Below are 17,255 nucleotides of genomic sequence, written 5' to 3'. Positions count from 1 at the left end.
TTTACCAGCTGTCAGCACCCAAAAAAAGTCAAATTTCCAATAATTCTGCTCTATTTAGAAACCAAAGAGTATTGTGTTGCAAAGGTCCCATTTACAACCTAATCCCCCTTGGTTCTATGTACAGACTGCCTGGGAGCTCAGCACCTCTCCTGTAGACCCAGATTGGATCCATGACTCTGCATTCCCTACCTATTTCCTTGGGAACCCTCTGACACAACCCGTGGCATTTTTTTTAAATAAAATCATCACAAACCATTCATCACAAATGATCCTGGCGCTTTCTGACTGCACCAGAATGTGATGCAGCACTTCTGCACCACCACCAAAAACATCTGCATCACTGGGAAGATGACTGTGGTCCTGCAGGAAGAAGCTCCTTGTGCACAATTCATTGAAGGGTTGTTTTGGTTTTTTTTATTTCCCATTTGCGAGTTGCCGAGAAGCTGATCCTGATTTCTGCAAATGAATTTGTTATCTGCAAGTGTTCACTGAATAGTTTATGCAAACAAATTTCAGCCCATGGGGTGTTTGCAAACTGTTCATTTCATGGTATGTGATTAGTAGAAATGGTCAGAAAATGGGTGCAAAACAATTTTTAGAGCTGTCCTCAACACCCAGGCTCCTTAAGCCTACATTTCCATCATTGCCTTTTTTTATTTTTTAAACTAGAATGAGAAAAATATTAACTAGAACATGATGGAAGTTTTCATTACTTGTTTCTAGCTAAAAGCTCTAAAATGAGGGCAGGTGATGCTCACAGAAAGAGCAGACCTTTCTGAAATGCATTGCTAAACAGAAAGCAAAGCCTGCCCAAGAACCCCCTTGAAGGATGAGCAAGCAGGAGTACAGGCTTGGCTGTGGCTGACTTGAAGACCATTTTGGAGGCTAAACTCTTTTTCGTGAGCGCTGCATCTGCGGACTTCAGCCAGCACCGCCAAGAGGAACTCAGTAGAGAGATATAAGGGATGAAATAAAAATGAAGGGGTAAATGAGAATGTCCTCTCCCAAAAGAGCACAAACATCCTGCTTAGGTGCTTTTCCTGAAGAAAGAGTTATAAGCCACCCTGCAGCGATCCCCCACCCAGGACCCATTCCTGATGCAGGGATGAGGGTGTCTGGTCTCCAAGGCTGAGGTGGAGACCCACTCCCAGGCCCCAGCACCGTTCTTCGCTCACCAAAGCTTTACATGGAGCATCCCTCTGGCCACCCCTTGCCTGCCTTCTGCTTGACATCCCACAGGGACCCTGTCGCTTTTCAAATTCCTGCAGCACTCTGCTCACTATCATAAACCATGAAATCTGTTTGTTTTACCCCTCCTAGAGCTACAGCATCCATACCGTGGGCAGGGTTTCCATTACAGGTCCATCCCTTTTGCTGAGAAGGACTGAGGGACGTAAAGCTTGTTCCAAATGACCTGATGGTGATGACCCAGAGGTAAGACCCTGGAGAAGCTTGGTGCAGACCTGTCCAGATTCCAGAGCCTGTGTCCGGGGTATGTAGGGGATGCAGTCAGAGGTGTCACAGGCAGCTCAGAGCAGAGTCGGAGGCTTTCTCCACGGGTTTAACTGCGCTAACAGAAAACGGTGCCCGGAAGATTTATTCATTTAACGCATCTGGTAATTACATTTCGGCAGGTGGTATGTGGGGCCTGGATTCGTTCCACGCACACCAGGCTCGGGAATGCTCCAGTCCCACGTTTGATAAATCTCAGAATAGAATAAATAAATAAAATAAACAGTCCCCAGCTGCGAGTGTGGAGGAGGCATATCCTCTCCCCATGCAACACGCTCTCCCTGCCTCCCGCGCTCCCCCGCGCCGGGGCTGTGATTCAGCACTGCACCCCTCCTCTCGTGGCGGGGATTCTCCCTGCTCTGACGGTGTACAGGCACCGCCACACGCACACGCACTGGCACACGCACCGGCACACACACGCGCATAAGGCAGGATGGAGAGAGGCAGCGTGGGTGGAACGGGGGCACAGGGAGCGGTGCCTGGGGCTAGCTCTCCTCCCAGGATCATGGGATGCAGACAGCAAAAGACAGTGGGAAAAAACATGGGGGTGGACCAGGGAAGGCAGAGAGAGCCAGTGGCAGGACAATCCAGAGCAGAGCAAGAGAAAAAGAAGCCGGGAATTGGTGGTGACAAAGGGGACGGCCTGTGGAGTAATGACAGGCAAAAGACAGCCAAATGAAAGCATGGGGCAAAGGATGCTGGAGGAGGTGGGTGGATGGAGATGGGGCTGGGGAGGCATGGAGGGGACAAGTCCAAGAGCCTGGCTTGGGGAACACCTCAGGGGCTGAGGTGCAGCCAGGACAAGGGTACTGAGCACATCCCAGGAGCCCATCTGGGGTCCCTGTGGTTGCACATGGTGCTGCCCACAATGACAGGGCAGGACGGGGGTGTCAGGGCCCTGGGAGGAGCTGGAGCTGAACCCTTGTCCCCTCTGCGAGGAGTAGGGGTGGGGATGAGGAAGGCTGGGCCACAGCTTCCTCTCCAAGGGACCTCAGACTTTCCAGGGCTCTCCCAGCGGGGGTGGTGGTGGTGCCAGGGTGTAGGCATTTGCCTGGACCCCACCCCAGGCTCTGCGTGACGGAGGATGCTGTAAGCACAGCTGGATGCTCACACCCAGCCTGAAGCACAGGAGATGCCTTGGCCCAACATGCAAGGGCTCAACACGGACTGGCCACCCTTGGCTTATGCTTCTTGCCTGTGCTGGGGGTGCCCAGGGGACCCTCCAGGGCAGATGTCCAAGGCAGGAGGTGGCCAGAGGGCACCATGTCCCACAGCACCCGGCAAGATGCCAGCACAAAGACTGCGGCTGGATTTTATTTTTATACTTCACCTCCCTGCTCCCTTTGTAGAAATGACATAATTATGGGGATTTAATGTTCCACTGCTAAATTTCTTCATTTTTCAGGATAATTTCCACTATTTCATCAAGGAATAATTAATTGCATTGTCTTTAATCAGTTGTTTTACAAATCCAGCAGCGCAAGAAATTTTCATAGACAGACAATGCAGGCAGCTGCTCTTCCCTTCTGGGCGCATTAATGAAGTGAAAGAGCTCGAGCCGGAAAAAAATCGGCTGGCAAAAAAAGAAATCTATTGACAGAGAGATTGAAAAGATCACAGTGTAATCCCTTAATGTGTGCGATAGGGAGGGAGAGGGGAGAGACGGAGCCCAGGTGTGAGGGCAGGAGGATCTGGGCTGCTGGTAGAGCTCAGGGCTGCTTACCCACATCCTCGCCTTCAGGAAGATCTGACACAGATTTTAACATGTGGGTGCACAAGGGTGTCTGCCCATGTGAACTTGCTTGTGCATGATAAATGGCTATGCGTGTGAAGGTATATGTGTGCAAACACACATAGGTTAATCAAAGGGCCAAATTCAGTTTCTAAAAGGCATCTGAAAGCAAAAACAAAATCTTCCTGATCCTGGGGCAGGGGATGTGATGGATGCAGTGTCACAACATCAATGGGGTCAGCACTCCAGCCTGACTTTCCTCCTCTATCAGCCCCTTCCCTTCTGTTTCCCAGTCAGAGTTCCCCCTGAAGGGCACAGACTGGGCCCCATGGAGATCCCAGGAATGACATTGCATTGAGCCCAAAGGTGTCCCCGAAACTCCTTCTCTGGGGTCCTGCCTCTACTCCACTGCCTTAGAGTGCACAGCACCAGCCTTGCCATCTCCTGCCTGCCCTTGCACGGTGCCGGGCACATGTGCTGTGCTCTTATCAGAGGCCAGAGGTGTAAAAAATAAAAGGCAACAAAGAGGAGAAGCAAATGGATGATGAGACATCCCATATCCCTGGGTCTTTCCTTGCTCCAGCTCGGTGCAACGCTGAGGTACCTCATGTGCATGTGGGAGGGAGGGAGAGCTGATGGTCTTTATTGACCCCCCCGAGTCTGTCCAGCCTCCAGGGTGAATTTTCCACCTCCTTCTCTGTGATTGACCTTCTCCATCCGTTTGCACCATGTAATGGATGGTTGACAAGATGGGGCAGTCACACACTACTGAGGTCTGGGCATGGCCCCATACCGCAGGGCTTGGGTGAAAATTCAGCCCTGCCCAGAGAGGGCAGATGTCAGGGTCCAGCACTTTGGTCTGGCCTGTGAGCTAATGAACTCCTTGCAAACTGCAGCTGAGAATTTGTCATTCTCAAGGCTGGAGAGATGACAGGCCAGCTCCTTTAACAAGCTGCTGCTTCCAAGCAGCCCAGCACCAGGACACTGCCCAGCTCTGACACCTCCTTGTCTCCCGGGGAAAGCATTGCTGAGGTCTGGCTGAGAGACCCACATGCCTGGGGGGATCTGGACACTGATCCCCTTGCTGGGCTCTGTGTGTGCACTTCATTATTTTTATATATATATATTATATTATGCTATATCATAGTCTATATTTTATATAGATTATATATAATATATACTATATACATGTTATTATGTATTCATTATTCTAGTTCTTGCACAGCACTTTCCATCACTAAATCTGATCATACGTTACAAAGGAGGTCATAACTTTTACCCAAAAAGACTGCACAGTGTGCTTGATATTTTTGGCACAGGCACAAGCGTGGTGATAACTCAAGGTGCTCTATAACTGGTCAACAGCCCTGCAGGTGCCAAATAACCTTGCTTTAGCTCAGTTCAGTTCAGGTAAAGGGCCAGCCCAAAGCCAGGAGGTTTGCAAGGGAAGGAAAGGCTTTGTCTTACCCTGCTGTGATTTTAGTTTGAAAGCAAATAGCTGGGTGTACCCAGCGGGAAGGGTGTGTGAAGGGTCAGCCCGAGAAGTGACCCTGGAGGAGCGGTGATGAGGATGCGTGCAGCAGCATCTCCAACCCAGACAGACCAAGCCACCCCACCGCATCCAGCTCTGTCAGCTCTGCTCCACACATTAATGGACAGGAGTTTTGTTTTCTGAGGAGAAGATGCACGACAGCAATGCCCTGAACCTTTGGGAAGTTTTTCGTGTCTGGAGACATTTCCCCAGCCAGCGAGGGCTCTGACACCAGACTTGGGTAGCTAAGGATATAGCTGCAGTCCTTAAATGCCCTGGCCAGCTGGCCAAGGATGCTGTGAGATGGTCCAGATGAGAGAAGGAGATAAAAGGCCATACCCTGGAGAAACCTCTGGGCCAACAGTCCCTCTGGGGCTGGCTTGAAATCACAAGGTATCATTATCTGTAAGAGAGAGAAGGGGACAGAGCTGCAAGAGCAGTGCACGTTGTGGTTTTCAGATGGTTTTAAGCATATCTGCATATATGTGAGGAAAGGGGATCAGGGTTGCTGTGGTTTTCCCTTGGTATCTGTTGCAATCAGGTGTCTGAAGGTTTTCCCTAGAGGCCTCAGCAACAGCTAAAAAGAAACCAGTGTTAGGAGAGAGGCCCCTGTTCATACAAGGAAGGTCATTGTCAGGCACTGAAAGAGACACGTGTCTACGTGAGGAGGGTCTGGGGCCATCTCTCCTCCACAACCAGAGACAAGCAGCTGCACCGCAGATAAGAAAAAGATAAGGACCCCCCTTCTGTCCCTCCTGCCCTTGCTCAGGTGGAGAAGGAATAAGCAAGGGTTTTAATCCTGCTTATCTGAGAAGGCTGGGACAAGCTGGCTTGCTTTTCACCGGCCCCGTGGAAGCAGTGCCTCGCAGAGATGAGAACAGCCCAGCAGAGAAGCAGGATAGCATCTGTCCTCATTTGGAAGCAGCGTGTGTCGATGAGGGAGAACGCCGGTGAGGGGAGGAGGTGCTGAGGATGCAAGCGAGAGAGGTGGAAAGCTGCAAGGCTGAGGACACCCCAGGCTTTCCCCAGCTGAGCTCTGCAATACCTTGTGCTGCTGAAAACAGGCGGATTGAATCGCCTCTGTGCGGATGACAACGCGGGGAGACGTGAGCATTGATGCTACAGCTCTGAGCAATGCGCCCCGGCAGGCAGCGAGCTGGCCGCAGACCGCAACGGCGTCGCAGCGAGTAGGAAACGACAGGCGCTGGGGCTTCACCTTGGGTGGGTTTGTGCGCAGCCCCTGAATGTTTGTGCCACACTGGTTTTCTGGCACGACAGCAGTGCCAAAGTTGCATACAGACGTGCCCAGGAGGACTGAATTTCTAATTTGCCTTCATGAATATTCACAATAAGTACCAGTGCATTCTCCAATCCAACCCTGGCAGCAGAGCCATGTGATTTAAGATGACTGATTACCATGTGGCCAACACAGCTCAAAGAGCCCACACTAAATACCCACAGGATCCACAGAGTTAAATTATTTGAAGGAAAATATAACTCTCACATAATTTTCCGTAACAATCACTACAATCGCAAGCAGCTTGCAAATATTCTGTGCATGAAAAGAAGCTGATTTTCTCTGGGGAACTTCCTACTCTGCTCTCGGAATAAGCCTCCTAAAGCAACACCTTCAACAGGTTTCCGTATTAGAAGCGTGTTCTTCGTTATTAAACTGCTTTATACAGTTATCACCCCAAACTCCTCTGCAGCGTAAACATATCATTCCTGGGAGAAGCTGTCAGTGGAGTGCCAAACTACAGCATGCAATTAAAGCCCTAAACAATACAACACAATAAATCACTGGCGCTATGGCCGGTCAGTGTCGCCAAGCATGGAGTAAGGATCTTAATTACATTTAGACCAAACAAGTATTAGATTATTTATGGGATACTGTAAGTGCTTGACAATGGGTAGAAAGTCATTCCACACGCATCCCTGGGCATTTCAGAGTCCGGATGAAGAGGTAGAGAAAGAGAGGGAGAGAAGTAGAGCCAATATCCATCACGGAGCAGTATTGGAAGGGAAACAGCTGTTGCTTTAAATAAGGCCCAATTGCATCATCATTTTAAAAGCAATAGCAGCAGCATCTGAAGCAAGCAGCAGCTGCCACAGGTGGCCAAACAGCTGGAGAGCTGCCAGCACCCACAGGAGCCACCAGAAACCTTGGTACTCTGTCACACTACGGCACGTTTTTAACCCTTCCACCCCAGAACACCCTGTCATGCAATATCCAGGGCTGGGAAGAGCCTTGCTGCACCCGAGGGCCCTGCAGGAGCCAGGGGGGCTGCTGGGGGCTGTGTGGGGCAAGGCAGGTCAGGGCTCCTTCGCATCTGTTACCAGCACGCCCTGCAACTCACAGCTGGATTTTAGCACTTTCCAGATGTGGTCACGACTTGGAGGACGTAACCTGGCTGGGAAATCACAGGGCTCAGCTGGGGCCATATGAATCTGCCCCCAACCATGGACCATCTCAGGGCTCATGGGTCCTTCAGAACGATGCTGTGTTTAAGGCCTGGGTTAGAGCGTCTTTTCTGTCCAATGACCCTGGAAAGCAGAGACTCTTCTCTGCTCAGGATGACAATTGGAAAAGAACTTGTGCTTGCTCCCAGGCCCTGAGCACATGACTCTTTCTGGAAAAGCTGTTTGCTCAAAAGATCTTCCTCCAGGGAAAGATACTGAGACATGAGTGGGTCTGCCCCACTGCCTGGGCTGAAACAGCCTTCCCCAATGCTGTTAAAGGGTCAATAATATTGCATGTTGCTGTACTACAGACCTGCAGTCCCCGGCTTCTCCAGGCTATGCAGTAGGGTCAGGATGTCAAAGGATGCCTGTCCTTGTTGGCACATCCTATGCTACATGACTGGACTCACAACACACCTGATCCTCACATAGAATCATAGAATGGTTTGGGTTGGAAGGGACTTTGATCATTGAGATCATTGAGTTCCAACCCCCCTGCCATAGGCAGGGACACCTCCCCCCAGCCCAGGTTGCTCCAAGCCCCGTCTAACCTGGCCTTGAACACCTCCAGGGATGGGGCAGCCACAGCTTCTCTGGGCAGCCTGCGCCAGGAGCTGACCACCCTCACAGTCAAGAATTTCTTCCTAGTATCTCATCTAAATGTCCCTTTTCCAGTTTGAAGCCATTCCCCCTCATCCTATCACTACATGTCCTTGTAAAAAGTCCTTCCCCAGCTCTCCTGTAGGTGCCCTTTAGGTACTGGAAGGCCACAATAAGGTCTCCATGTGACCTGATGCCACCAGGCTTATGGGTGCAGTAGTGTGTGGTACTTGTGCCCACATACACCAGTGAAGGGATGGAGCAGGGCAGCTGTGGAGATTCAGATGGGCTCCAGAACAGGATAATCTGAGGACAGACAGCTCATCCAGACCAGAGCATGTTGCTGAGAGCCCTGGGGCACCCAGGCCACAGGCTGTAACCTAAACATCATGAACATTGCTTCCGCTCCCATTCGAAAGGGTGCTGCCTCAAACTCCCTACAGAAAACCTCAGGGAATGACTTAACCAGCAACTGTCCACAGCCCAACCCCAGCTGCAGTCACAGTGCCCAGCCGCCATGTAGTCGATTTGCCCCACGGGCTTGTCTGCTCGTCCACCACACAACACCGCAGTGCTGCATGCTCAGCCCTGGAAGCCAGGGGTGATGGCAGAACAAGGGCTGGCTGTCCGAGAGACTTCTGGTTTGGGTCTAAATCCTCCCTCTGCCATCCTGCACAGCCTAGGGCAGGTCAGCAGGGTCGGGTTCATCTGACTGCATTCAGACATCTGCAGAGGCACTCCTTGTCTAGACAGCCATCAGTCCATGGACCGACGGCTGGTGGGGTGCCCTTCAGCCCATGGCTGTCCAAAGTAGGTCAAATGAGTCTATCCTACCAGCAACTATTTATTGCTATTGACTTCCTGGCTTGGGACATCTAAATCCAGCTGAGCTGCCTGAAATCAGGCAAGGTGATCACACCCTACATCACCAGGAGCCTTTGCTCCTTCTGCCTGCAATTATTTGACTCCCTGTCCATCCCCTCCATGTCTGAGTGTCTCAGAAGTGACCACAGGGTTTGCCAAGCTCCTCAAAAAGTGGCCATGAGCTTGGGAGCAGCAGAAAACAAATTTTTGTTTCTTTTAAGCAGGAGCTGAAATTCTGGCCCAGCATTTCAGAGCAAAGGTGGCATGGGCAGTGCCATCCATGCCTGCAGAACTGACGTAACCACTTGCATCAGGCATGGTTCACATTTCCGATACAACAGGCATGAGGGACAACCCCCAGATGTGTCCATTCCTCATGCCATGTTTTTGATGCAGCTGAACTAAATTTGCTCCTTCTGCTCTGCCATGAGATACTGGGCATGGATCCAGCGTTGTGGGGCAGCCCCATTCTGGCACCTGTGAAGGGGGAAGTAGCTGGAATGTTTGCAGAGAGGTGAGGCAGGACCATTCCTGTGTCTGGGAAAAACCATGAGCAAGGCAAGCGTGCTGAGTGTCAAAGGGGGAGGACGACACAAATCCCTAATTGTAGGGCAGACTGATTGATCGAGTTGACAAGCCCAGCTGATCTCAGGCGCTGGTTCCGAGGCCACACCATGCCACGAGGTGGCCACAGATCCTGATTGATGTCAAGGTCATGGGAAGGCACAAGGAAGGGGAGGAACAGGAGCCCACTCATTGCTGGGGATTATTCACCAGTACTGGACCACAGACAGCCACTGGGCTCCCTGTCCAGGCCAGTCCATGCCCATGGCCAGCTGGGGCTGGGGGATGCCCTGGCCAAGCCCTGCCCACACTCTGGACCCCTCTCCCATGGAGCAAACCACTTTGAGGAATTGGGAGTTAATGTTCTTTTCCCCCCCCCTCTTATTTTTTTTATCCCCCCCCCCCCTTCTGTCTCAGCAGCCGACAGGCAGTAAAAGACCCTTTGCAGTTGTCAAGGCAACAGCGTATCACAAAGACGGTGCTGTGAAGTGGCAGCAGCCAAGGGCTCTGCTCTCAATCTCTGCCGCTTTCCTCGTGAGGCTGCGGTGCCGCTGCCAGCGATGCTGCTCCACGCAGGCGAGACCCACCCCGCGGGAAAGCGCCGGGTGGGCAGGAGGGGAGCTGCCCCCTGGCCTGCCTGGCCCTGGCCCCAACAGCATTAACTTTTCTGCTATAATGATCCCTCCAAGAGTCTTCTCCCAGTGGAGACAGTCCTTGGGGTGCAATGGAGGGGCTGTTTGCATCCCACAAACCTGCTGCATAGACTCACCAGGACCACAGCAAGCCCTGTTGTCCCCGTGGTGGGAATCTGCCATGGGCAAAGATGAACACCTCTTTGGGCACCCTGGTAGGGAGCCTCTCCCTACAGCTCACCCCTTTCCCAGCCTGCAGAGCAATTGTGGCAGAGATCTTGTAGTTTGTCCTTTTGCAGACATTTTTCCAGGGGGAGATGCACCCTCTCCATCCTCCCACCATCCCTACTGCAGGCAAGAGCATCCCTCCTGTTCAGGAAACCAATAGCATCTTTTGGGCATGGTGGAGCAGGTGGATGAGACTTTTCAGGCTGTCTCCTACAGGTCAGGCTCCCCAAAGAGTAAGAGAAAATCTGAGGACAAGGAGAATTTCATTTGGCAGCAACCTTCCTAGAAAGAGGTTGCTCAAAATGCTGAATGCCTCTGGAGATGAGCAAGTAGAGGAGAGGCATCCACTGGATGGAGACATGTGGATGGCCTGATTCCTGTGGCTCCACACTATATGCCTGGTGCAGGGTTCCCCACGTAGCGCACTTCGAGAACATTCATCCCTCTCACCAAATCTCAGGCTCTGGTCTGAACTACGTGTGTCTGGCCCAGCACATCCTACACTGGCTTGGTCCAGGTGCTCCAGCAAGATCAGCCAGAGCCATCTCTGAGCAAGCTGTCTCCTCAGGCCATCACTGTGTGTCACTGCTCGAGGAGCACCAGGCACATTTGAGAGCAGAGCCACACTCCCTTGGCAGCTGAGGGAGCTGGCACAGGTGGCCACAGGAGCCCACATGCTGGCTGCAGCATGTAAACAGCCAGAAGAAAGGGACATGGGAGTCCTGGCGGACAACAAGTTGCCCATGAGCCAGCAATGTGCCCTGGTGGCCAAGAAGGCCAATGGCATCCTGGAGGGCATCAAGAAAAGTGTGGCCAGCAGGGTGAGGGAAGTTATTCTCTCTCTCTACTCTGCCCTGGTGTGGCCACATCTGGAGTATTGTGTCCAGTTCTGGGCTCCCCAGTTCAAGAAGGACAGGAAACTGCTGGAGAGGGTCCAGCAAAGGGCTACAAAGATGATGAGGGGACTGGAGCATCTTTCGTATGAGGAAAGGCTGAGGGACTTGGGGCTTTTTAGTCTGGAGAAAAGAAGACTGAGAGGAGATCTTATCAATGCTTATCAATATCTAAAGGGAGGGTGGGTGCCAGGGGGGTGGGAACAGTCTTTTTTCAGTGGTGCCCAGTGATAGGACAAGAGGGAACGGGCACAAACTTGAATATAGGAAGTTCCATGTTAACATGAGGAGGAACTTCTCTCCTGTGAGGGTGGCAGAGCAGTGGCACAGGCTGCCCAGAGAGGCTGTGGAGTCTCCACTCTGGAGCCATTCCAAACCCACCTGGACGCCGTCCTGTGCAACTGCTGGAGGTGCCCCTGCTCTGGCAGGGGGTGGACTGGATGATCTCCAGAGGTCGCTTCCAACCCTGACCAGTCTGTGATTCTGTGAAGGGAGGTGGCACGTGCTCTCCCGTGCCTGCCAGCGTGGCCCCTTCCAGCACCCCTTAGGTGCTCACAGTCACATCCAAGCTCGTTCTTCTGCCTCCCCTAAACCAGGGTGTGCAGCCCCTGTCCCACCTCCTTGTGCACAGGGGTGAAGCTGTGGAGGTTAGCGTGGAGCAGCACCTGCACCAGCAGCAGTCCAGAACCATCGTCTGGGCTGTGCTCTCTGTGGCATCTTTGCCAAGTCCCAGAGCAGCAGCGGGAGCCCTGGGAGCCAGGCATCACAGTTGAGTCCTGCTGTTGACACCTCTGATAGTCAGGGTTGGCTCCCAATGGGCTGAGAGCTGAATACATGCTCAGGTCCCTGCCAGGCCTCTGCTCAGCGCGGGGTGCTATGGGGCCAGCTCTACACCGTGAAAAGAGGCAGGAGGGTCATCCCCATGGGAGCAGGGGTTTGGGAGCAGGGTGGTACAGTCATGAAGCCCATGGAGATGGGTAGGGGCCACAAGCCCTCATCTCAGGTCGGGCGCCCAGCACACCCATCTGCTTGGCTCCCCACATCATCCCGTCTGACTCTCTCAGGCTGGCGCATTTCCCAGCACCCCAAGAGATAGGCGCTAAAATGGGACCCGTGATCCCAGCCAGGCTGGGTGCTAACAGAGCTCAGTGAAAGGGCTGCAGGAGCAGATGCTCATCCTCCATGCATTTGGCATTTTCTGTTGCTCTTGACTCCAGGGAAATGATTGCTCTGCTCTGAGGGATCTATAAATAGGCATTGCCCACTAACCTCCACTCCCAGGAGGCCAGCAACGTGGCAGGAACACAGTGATTGCTGCCAGAGCTGACACCCCAGCCTCCGCCTGGGTCAGCACTGTCTGCCAGGCTCCCCAGACCTGCCCAGCCTGCCTCTGCCTTGGAGGAGAGAAGGAGACCAAGGAAATTACTCTTCAGAGGTAGGCAGTGTCTAGGGTGGTTTTAGAGAAAGGAGCATCTCTTTGTGGTATTGTCCTCAGTGTCACATCACTTCTGGCTGAAGTCCTCTCCCCACAGGAGTGCTTTTCCTGGCCTGGGGGCTGCCTGTGCATGGGCGGCCAGTGGGTAGACACAAAGGGCCCGCCACACACACGCTTTTCAGAATCACAGAATCATATAATTTCCTATATTGGAAAAGACCTGTAAAATCATCTAGTCCAATCATTAACCTAACACTGACAAGCCCACCACTCGACCGTGTCCCTGAGCGCTATATATACATGACCTTTAAATACCTCCAGGGGCGGGGACTTCAGCACTGCCCTGAGTAATGCATTCCATTTTGTCCTCATCAGGTCCTGGCAGAGCTGTCCCCACTGTGCTCAGTGCTTTTTAGGCAGCTGCCTGCTGTGGAGCCACGTCCCTGGGAGCAGAGCACTTGGTAGTTCCAGACATGGGTGTCTCCCCACTCTGCCATTCTCCCCGTTGGAACAAGCAGCGGAAGGGACAGGAGAAGCAAAGAAACTAATTGCCATTTTCCTTCTGCTCTGACAGCACCAGGCAGCCCCAGCACATGGCTTGTCCTGGAACATGCTGTGGGGCATCCTCTTCTTGGGACTTGTGTCTCTTCCCTGTTGGAGAGGATGTGGGCAGGGGCTGAGTGATGGAGAGACCTTCATGCCAATTGGTTGAGTATTCCCACCCCACAGAGAGATGTGGCCATGCAGGCATCTGCCAGCCACGGGGGCAGCAATGTCAGCAGGCTCACTGCACACTCAGGCAGTGATGGGCTTCATCCCAGCCCTGCAGCTCACCCAAATTGCCCTCCTGCCCCACCTCCTCTCTGCTCTTGTCCTGTATCTCAAGGGTTCAGTGTGGGGAACACCTACTACCTGTTTTATGCACCTCTCAGAGAGGGGGTTGTGTCTCTTGCTTTCTCCAAAGTCCTGTGGTCCTTGACCCTCTGTGCAATGTGTCCCCCATGCCCCTCATGCTGGAGGTCTCAGCCCATGTCTCACCTGTCCTGTCTCACTTTATACTTGTGGATGCGCACACCATGCCAGAGCCCGGCAGAGGGACAGGTTCCTCCTGGAGTGACCTTCATGGCTGGGGATAATGAAAGACCTCTCCCTTCTGGATTTACTGAGCAAAGGCCAAGTTCTCAGCCTGACGCATGAGCACTGGTATCATCGGGCTGACACCATCCCCATGAAGGGTTGATCCAGTAGTTTTCCACAGTTTTACAATCCCAAAATCAACAATTACAGGCCAGGGAAATTGGAAAGGAGGTAGAAGGAAGGACAATGAGATCTGAGCACCTAAATCACTTGGGCTCAGACTTTGAAAGAACTTAAGCCCACTGTCTCCAACTGGAGCTATATATAGCCGTGCTCCCAGAAGTCCTGAATCTTTCCACATCTACCCCTGCTGCTCCTGCCCCAGCATGTGTGGTACCCCACAGAATTCAAACAGCCCGCCCTGAGTCTCAGGGGAGATGCTGGGAGATGACACCTTCCCCATGTGGAATCACCTATCTGCTGTAACGCAGCTGGGGTGAAGATGGCCATCCCTTCCCATGAAACAGTCAGAGATTTCCAAATCAGTCCTGGGCAGCACTGGGATGAAAGCCTTTTTTTTTTTTTTTTCCCCATGGGAAATGACAGCACTGAGGAGCAGCCCAGAATCAGTCAGCATTTGGGGACTCACTAGCATGTAGGGTGCAGGTTCAGGTCTTGGTGCACACCAGGCTCTCCACCCCTACCAGCCCTGAGGTATAGGATCAGCAAGGGACAAAACATCATGAATATGCTCTTCCCCAGAAACAGTTCAGCTCTGGGGGCCTATTTTGGGCACAGTTTCCTTGGGGTGCACCCAGGGTTTCTCTGGATCAGACAAGGTAAAGATTGCCCCATCACAAGCCGTGCAGATCCGATCGGCAGGACCAAGGTCTGCACTTGCTGGCAGTGGGGGAGGGGACCTCGGCTAGGTTCACGCAGCTGCTGGGGACAGGCAGGATGCGGCCGGTAGGTGATCCTTGGTGAGGAGGATGTCGGCAGTGGGAGCCTTTCATTAATGCATCTCCCACCGTGTCCCTGCCCAGATGACGAGCTTCCTTGGAAAGAAGGGGAGAGGACGACCTCCCCACCCTGCCAGCTTGGAAAACCTCACCCAAGCAATGCCAGGATGTGTTGTATCACGTTGCCACGGCAACTGACATCTTACGATGCTGAAGCAGGCGTATGCGGAGTCATGCCACATGAATCATGCGAATCATCTGACCTCAGCATGATGGGGACAGACAAAGAGCAGAGATGCGCTCGTCGGGGCTGACCTCCCGGGCTTGGACTCAGTCGCTACCGTGGAGATGGGTGCAGAGGAGGAGGGTTGGCACTGGTGTGGGCAGCAGCACTGACCCCACCTTCAGCACAAATCCAGAGCCTGATGCAGTCCAACTTGAGGGACGGTGCGGGCAGGAACCTGCAAGGATGCCAGGTCTGGAGCATCTTCACTCTGGGGCTGTGTGGGGTAATGAGCGCAGAGGGGCTGCACAGTGCCAACCCCTTATGCTGGGCTGGGTACAGGAGCTGGTGGCATTCCCCTTCTGCAGTGTGGGGACAATCCTGACTGGTGCTGGGTATCTCTCCCTCCCTGAACCAGCTGCCTTTGCAGCTTCACTCATCCTCAGAAAATCAGACTGGAGGATTCTCCCTAGAATCTCCCAAAGAAGTTTAGACCCACCTGCTTTGCTGCCTGGTTAGGAACTGACTGGGCACACCCGTTGTGGCAGACATGTGGCTTTATGAGGTTGTTCAACCAGGGAATACGACCAAGAGTGCCTTTCCAAATCCTGAATGTCCACATGTTCCCAACGACAGGCACAGGGCTGTGCTGCCCAAGCGTGATTTGTTCCTACCGGGATGCTTGGCACAGCGGACCACTCTCCGTGGGTGGATTCGAGGGAGGAGGAGTCTGCTTCCGTCTGTCATGTTATTTAAATGACATCTACTAGGCATCAAAGTCAAGGAGACCAAATTTTCCATCTCAACTTGTTAGAGAGCTGAAATGTTTTCAATCCAGCAGTGGAATATTATCCCCTCTCCTCCTCCCAGATGGAGTGATTACAGTTTTCTTCCAAAAATTGAGGACAAAAATTAGTTTGGTAGTTTGCTATCACTTCATCCCCCTTCATCTTTTATTGGGGTGGAAAAAGGGATGGAAAGAGTTTGAGGTGAGAGAGAAAAAAGCCTAAGCCCCAAAAGCTGCACTTAATTTCATGAAAAATTATGACCAAAAAAAAAAAAAAGTGCATCTGTATGTTTCTTTCCTTTCAAAATGAGCAACTTTTACCAATCAGTCTCATGTGAGAGAAGGGCAACACAGACTTTCCCCAGTCAACCTTGCTGGGAGCACTGGTTCTTGTTGTTGGCAGTGAATCTCAATAGAAATTCATTTTCTAGCAAAATGTCCTTATGGTGGAGTCTTCCCCATGTCACAGCAGCATTTTGCAGTCTGTGAAGCCTCTGAAGCCCTGGTTTACAAACACAGTCATTTCTCCAGTCAGGAGCAGACATGCTACCAAGGGATGACCCTGACCCACTGTACCTCATGCAGAGAGGACAGCCAAAAGTGCTGCTGAGATGCAGAGCTTTGTACAGTACAAATCTTGTCTGGGGATACTTAGCCCCCCTCCTCCCCCCAAAAAACAAAACAAAACACAAAAAAAAGGATGAATTCCTCTTCTAGCCAATTTATCCTGCTGCATCCACCCAGCTCTAGTGAGATCTCACTGGAGGCATCAGGGTGGAGATGCAGAAACAAGAGAGAGTGAAATCTGCTCTTCTGGAAGCAATAAATGCCTTCTGCCTTTTACAGGCTGTTCCTGACCTTGCTTCAGCTGATGGACAAGTTTATAATCTTGCATTTTAGCTAAATGGAAGAGGCAATTATTCTTCCTTTTGGATTAAAGTGACTTTAAGAACAGAAATGCTGAATGAGGGAAGAGCCCAGCAAAAGCTGATCTGGGAAGAAAACTGGGGTCTCCTAAGAGAACTGGAGATGGAAGGGCTGGCAGAAGGCAACTGTAGAGCAAAGGGCCGGCAGAGACACAGGAGTGATGCTGGCTTTAGCAGGAGGAGCAAGGCAGGGGACTTGGTGGCCGAGCAGCCGCAGGCACTGCCAGCAGGGGAATTGCCTGCTGCTGTTTGTGCCACCCACATTTGATGGGGAAGGCCCCCATCTCCCACCCACATGCCAATGAAGGGCTCTGCCAGAGAAATCCCTCCTCCTTCATTGCTCAGAGCAGGCTACTATGGCCTCAGGGCTTGCACATCACTCAGACTAAAGTGATAACTGTACGGAAAAATACCCTGATGCATTTCAGCTTCTCTGCCCGGGTGAGCTGGAGCCCTCCCCTCTCCGCCTGCAGGATCTTGGCTGCCAGCTGCTCTCCAGCTTTTACCCCAGAGAAAGATACATTCACCACAGCAAGTAGTCGGGAAGAGGAGAGGGGGCTCTGAGCTCATCTGTACAGGACATGGGCACAGCTCAGGGATCCGTGGCCTTATGAGCCTTGGAGCAGGGCAAATCTGGAGCAGATTTCATATGGGCATGAGCTCTCGCATCCTTTCCACACATACTGACACCCATCAGTAGAGAGGTAGAAAGAGGTTGGGAGTACGAGCCTTGTGCTTTGACAGCAGTGCGAATTTGGGCAGCTTTTCCCAGTCTCTAACACCCCACACCTGCCCCCATGCTGTACCCTCTGTGGTCTGACTGCAGTGATGT

This window comes from Charadrius vociferus, unplaced genomic scaffold (genome assembly GCF_000708025.1).
Source record: "Charadrius vociferus isolate BGI_N301 unplaced genomic scaffold, ASM70802v2 scaffold459, whole genome shotgun sequence".
In the NCBI taxonomy this organism is placed as follows: Eukaryota; Metazoa; Chordata; class Aves; order Charadriiformes; family Charadriidae; genus Charadrius; species Charadrius vociferus.
Note: the sequence above shows the minus strand (reverse complement) of the source record.